We start from the raw sequence: 6,410 nt of genomic DNA, 5'->3' as shown, positions 1-6,410 counted from the left end.
AGGAATTCTTGAGTCTTGAGCAAGGCTCAATGTCCATGTGTGATTATAGGGACAAATTCATTCAATTATCACGATATGCTCTAGATGAGGTGAAGGATGATGCAAAGAAACAAGATCTCCTCCTTGATGGTCTGAATGATGGAATTTAGTTTATGCTATTAGCTAGCACCTATGACAACTTCCAACAGCTTCTTGACAAGGCACTTGTGATGGAAAACAAGCGTCGTGAGTTGGAAGAAAGGAAAAGGAAGAGGAAGCTTCAGGAGTAGTCCCATAGCAATACTCGTCCTCATATTGCTCCACAACAGGTGGTTCAAATTTGCCCTATACGTCAGATCAACAACATGGAGTGCAATCAGCAGCAACAACTCAACACTCAGGTGCAACATTCCAATTTCCAAGCGCATAATCAGATTACAGAAGTTAGCACTCCCAAGGTGATTACGACCTCTAGTGCTCCCAAGATGCTGACTACAACACCTGAGACTCCCAAGAAGACTAGAACCTCCAACAATCTATCTAAGATGGGTTGTTATCATTGCAAGAAAGAGGGACATCTCATGAGACATTGCCCAAAGAAGTATCCATATGTGTATGGTGATAAGAATCTAAATTGGATCCACATTCAAGCTTAGAACCAGGGAAATTAGATGCAACAACATTATATGCAAGGCAAGGTGAACAATGTGACTATGGATGATGTTCAGAATAATCCTAATGTCATACTTGGTATGTTCCTCGTTAACTCTGCCCTAGCATCAGTTGTTTTTGATTCAGGAGCCACACATTCTTTTGTTACTAGATAGTTTGCTGTAAAACATTGTTTTCATGTGGTGACTATGAAGCACCCCCTGTTAGTTAGTTCACCTAGTGGAGAGATGAAAGCCACCCTTATATGCACAAAAGTTAGTCTTAACATAAGGGGGGTAGATTTCTTAGCTAATTTGGTAGTCTTGGAGACTAAAGGAGTTGATGTGATCCTTGGAATGGATTGGTTACCTATGCAAGATGGAACCATGGACTGTGCTAGAGGAGCCATATCATTGATAAATTCATTAGGAGAGGAAGTGGAATATGTGGCCTCTTTGCCATTAGTTGAAGAGGGTTCACTCAATCAAATGAAAGGTACTACCATTGAAGAGATCATAGTGGTAAGTGAATTCCCTGATGTGTTCCCTAATGACCTTCCTGGTATGCTACTAGATTGGGATATTGAGTTCCTTATTGATCTTCTACCTAGAACTTCACCTATATCCAAGCGACCTTACAAAATGGCAGTAAATGAGTTAGAAGAGCTCAAGAAGTAATGAAGATAATTACAAGATAAGGGTTTCATTCATCCTAGTTCGTCATCATGGGGAGCTCTAGTTATATTTGTGGACAAGAAGAATGGAACACAAAGAATGTACGAGGATTATAGATCACTCAATGAAGTCACGATCAAGAACAAATATCCTTTGCCTAGGATTTAAGATCTTTTTGACTAGTTGAAAGGAGCTTGTCTTTTCTCTAAGATTGACTTGAGATCAGGCTATCACCAATTGAAGATCCGACCAACTGATATTCCTAAGACTACATTTACTATGAGGTATGGACTTTATTAGTACACCGTGATGTCATTTGGGTTGACTAATTCCCCAGCATACTTCATGTATCTCATGAACAAGGTTTTCATGGAATATCTTGATAAGTTAATTGTGGTTTTCATTAATGATATTCTCATATACTCTAAGAATGAAGAAGAGCGTGAGGAGCACTTGAGGCTTGTCTTGCAGAAACTCAGGGAGAACCAGTTGTATGCTAAAATGAGTAAGTGTGAATTTTGGTTGGATGAAGTTTCTTTGCTTGGTCATGTGATTTCTAATGGAGGTATTGCAGTAGACCCTAGCAAGGTAAGAGATGTATTGAACTAGCAACCACCTTAGACTGTGAGATTAGAAGTTTCCTTGGATTGGAAGGCTATTATAGAAGGTTTATTGAAGGATTTTCCAAGATAGCTAGTCCACTAATAGCTTTGTTGGAGAAGGGGAAGAAATTTTAATGGACAATAGCCAGTGAGGAAAGTTTTAGGACACTAAAGGATAGATTAACTACAACACCTATGCTAGCATTGCCTGACATCAACAAGAATTTTGATGTGTATTGTGATGCTTCTTGCCATAGTTTAGGTTGTGTTCTTATTGTTTGCGGTTCTTACTGACAAAATCTAACCGCCAACTATGATCCAAAAAGGAGGAAACTACATGTTTTTACACACATATACCTTTACTATTGACATAGTTCCACTTGTATTCGAAGATCAATGTTTTGTAGGACATGTACAAGAATATGGTGGAATTATAGTCAAAATACACCATTAGAGAAAGCATAACGTAGATCCACTCAAAGGAAATACAAGAAGGCCCATCCAACTAATCCAACCAGGCCAAGCACCACCGTGGCAAAGACCAAGGACTAGCCAGGAGCCCACATGCGCAAGGCAGTGGTGAGGCAGGCCAGCAGGGGTGCGGTCGCACCCCTAGTGTGCCCGCAACACCCCCAATGTGGCTCGGCCCACCCTTGCTCTGGTGGTTGCATGGCAGCATGCAAGTTTTCTAATTTATCTACACCCAAACCGACCTCACTCATGTATAAATATAGGGGTGGAGCTCTCACACCACACACCACACTTGAGCTCTCTCTCCCTCCACACTTTTATTCTTTTTACTATTTTTGTAGTGTTTGGAGCAAGGCAAGCTTCATTGGAGAGCTTGAACCTTTAGGGGCAAACTTGGTATGAATAATATGAAGATTTCCTTATGTTCTTGTTCTCATTTTATCATTATAGCTATGTTATGAAATTAGAGCAAAGTTCTTATGTTATTCATTTAGCATAGGAAACTTTATGCTTAATCTTTCGTATAACATACATGTTTAGACCAAGACCTAGATTGAGGTAGTGAGTTCTGCTTTAAGATTAGTTTTGGTCATTATATTCTTGTGGGTTCGTCATCCGTCTCCATGGCGGATGCTCTAGTAGAGGACTCCTGATAAAGACGGATGTTCCTAGCCGATGCTAGAGTAGTAACTGATAGCATAGACATGGTGTCTAAGCTAGAAGTTACCTTCTTTTGCCTCATATCCCCGATTGAGGTGTAGGCGGTAGGTGATGATAGCCGTGTCCGTCCTTTGTAATCCCCGATGTTTGGATACGACATAGAGCTCTAGGCCGGCATCGCCTAGCAGACTAGGTGCAACCCGGCGCCTTGAAAGCAAGTCTATAATGACCGAAGTTATCTTAACTTAGAATCTCTAACATTAGAAACTCATGTATTTGTATGATCATCTACTCATCTTAGCATATCTATACAAGATAAGCCTGCTCTAGTTTAGGTTTATTCTTTTATTCTTTATTCTTTCTTTTATCTTTATCCTTGAGATTAGCTGTAGTGTGTGTCACTATCCAATATTTATCCTAGCTTACCCCTGTTATGAACTTTGGTCTATTATATAGTCATGTTATTTTGACCATGTCCCTACTAGAGACTTTACACCATGCCTTCCTTTGGGAAAATATAAATGAACAATACCTGAATACTTCTGGGTGAAATGCTACAATGATATATCTGTGCGCTTGTAGATTCCATCTGTATTCGTTCAAAAATATTGGCAAGGTGTTTTGGTGCCATTGCTAGGAAACACCAATCCTAGTGGTGATGCTAAGAAACGCCAACAAGCATTTCTGGCGCCGTTGCCGGGGAAGGCACTAGTTAAAACAATCTTTTAGGACATGTTCGTGATAATATGCATGTGTAGTGGCCATTGATCATAACAGGATAACTTTGCTTGTTTTCTCCTATTATGGATGAAATCAAGATAGTGTAAGATGGTTTTGACTTACCGATGACCTTCACCAAGAATCTGGAGTCATTCTTAAAGTAGGCCTAACCCCGTGTCGATCCTCCTTCCACTACTCCACCGACAACCGAACCCATCACCCTAGCACCATCTGTACCAAACACCATGGCTGACAAGATGTTGCATGAGTACTCCGTCCCCACTGTTGCCAATGTGCCCATTGGGACTGCCGTCAACAGGGGCGACGTGAACTTTGAGTTGAAGACTGGCCTAATCATGATGGTGCAGGCAAATGCATTCTGTGGATTGCATAGCGAGGACACCAACGTACATCTCCAACACTTCCTAGAGCTATGCGACACCATCGTCATGGAGGGTGTCGTATTGGAGGTAATTAGACTCTGCTTGTTCCCGTTCTCCCTCTAGGGGAGGGCAAAATAGTGGTTCTACAAGGACCGGGAAGCTATCAACACATGGAACAAGTGTTTCATGGCATTCCTCACGAAGTTCTTCCCGATGGACAAAACCAATGCCCTTCATTGAAGAATTTCCAACTTCTAGCAGACAGCATCAGAATCCATCCTAGAAGCATGGGAGAGGCTGCAAGAACACATCCTTACCTACCCACACCACGAGATGCACTACTACACTCGCACCTTTCATAGCCATGTTGTAACCCATATCGTAGTCCAATTTTGGCCTCGGCAGTAAGCTGTTGTCAATGATACTCATAGCCATCACCGTTGGTATCTGAGATCGACTGGGGTGTACACTACACCGTCATATTAGCTTATCATCCATCCATGATAAGGTCCTCATTTCTGTCGCATTGGAACACGACCCACGTGTGTGGGTATGCACTAACACCACCACATGGCTTATGATCTGTCCGTGATCAGATCCTTATTCCATCACACTAGAGTGTGACTCGCCTATGTCGAGGTGAACATCACCATTACTTCAGTGTATGAACCATCTGGTCATAGGGCATGGTCATCATCATGTTGTAGTATGATCTGCCCATGATGATCCTTTAGTCGATGTTGGGTTACTAAACAATTTGGCGGTGATGCACTATTGACCCCTGCCACATCAGACGAATAGCGGTGGTGATGGCCGTCTGCTTCACCAAAGGCGAGTGGTACGACGGTGATGACAAAACAACAAACGGCCCTTACATCCGACAGTGATAGAATTACATCTATTTTTTACAAAATATTTACTAATTCAACTGGGCCTTAATAACTTACTAAACACACACCATACAAATATAATCATTACACATCATTCATCATGTCCACAACAAAGGGTACTTGTTATAATAACAATGCTCTACACTAACATAACAACTGTGTCAACTGATAAATTAACACAAGCGGTACATAGATAGCATAATAAAGGTTCTGCTCCCTATAGACTTACATAAGGTAGATGTGCTCTACTCCTTTAGATTGGCACTCCTTGATCAGCTTGGTAGCCAATGCAGTATGAAACCCCTCTTCTTTCTCCCATAGCCATTGTAGGAAAATCATTCAAAAGCACTGAGACTCCAAAAGCTGCACAATGCAAAGTAGCAGAATTAATAATATTCAACATACCATTGGTTTAGTTACCAAGCCAAAATTAGACTATCTATAGACTCAAAACAACTCCCTACCTGAACAAAGAAATGTCCTAACAACAAAATACAACATATGTACCTTTACTGCCCTGCTAATGACTCCATGAACAAGGAAACATAAGGCAGATAGTGAGGTCTGTTCAAATAAATACTCTAGGTACTTTTAGGATAGCAGATAACCCGGGCAGGGAGGACATGAACTTTTCTATGGCTCATGTCATATGCCATCAGTGTTCTGTCCTCCCTAACAAGGAAAATCAAATTTCATTCTAGGTGAACTACAATCACTCTATAGTCCGCATTGGCAGCCTCGGAACTGAGTCCAATATTGTTCAGTCCAAATAGCTACAACGTGTTCATAGTATGCTTCAATGTCTATTTATTAGTACCATAGTTTTCAAGGATTTAGATTGAAAGGTCAGATGTTTTGAAAATATCAGCAATACATAGACACAACTAACCCTAATCTCCATGGATGGATATTGTAGGACCTAGTGGACTAAGAATTTTCCTCCATATCAACAACTATGTGGGACACCTCCAGCATGTGCATAAAATCATTAAGAAACATAATTCCTGAAAATTTGCATACTAGAATATCTTCTCCTCATTCAAATTCTTTACACATCCATGCTCTAGTTTTGGATGAGTAGATGCTGACAACTAACACCCTAGGTGACCTTACCCATAGTTCTACCACATGGAAGTGCAAGGAGATTGTGGGATCAAACCCCAAGCGAGCTGAACCATAACAAAGGTTGCTATGCGACAGTACCACTGATTTGCTAGTTACCGAATTGCAGACAACATAGAGAAGCCCAATGCACCAGCAGAAGAAGAGGCCTCTGCACCAATCTAAGATGACTAAATCCTGAATGGGGAAGGGCAAGAAGTAAAAGGGGGGTATTCACCAGTGAAGTTGGTGAATCGGCGTTTGCCTTTCTAGTTGCCA

At 41.2% G+C, this 6,410-nt stretch overlaps 1 non-coding gene across 1 annotated transcript; it reads right to left on the bottom strand.

The window, feature by feature from the left end:
* Positions 1-4,369: 4,369 nt before the first annotated feature.
* On the bottom strand, positions 4,370-4,475 carry LOC136506265 (small nucleolar RNA R71). Its single transcript, XR_010771488.1, has one exon. It is a non-coding gene; the product is annotated as a small nucleolar RNA R71 (small nucleolar RNA).
* Positions 4,476-6,410: the final 1,935 nt, after the last annotated feature.

The sequence above is a fragment of the Miscanthus floridulus genome, chromosome 14 (genome assembly GCF_019320115.1).
Source record: "Miscanthus floridulus cultivar M001 chromosome 14, ASM1932011v1, whole genome shotgun sequence".
Taxonomy (NCBI): Eukaryota; Viridiplantae; Streptophyta; class Magnoliopsida; order Poales; family Poaceae; genus Miscanthus; species Miscanthus floridulus.
The sequence above is the reverse complement of the archived record's forward strand: the minus strand, read 5'-3'. Positions and strand labels throughout refer to the sequence as shown.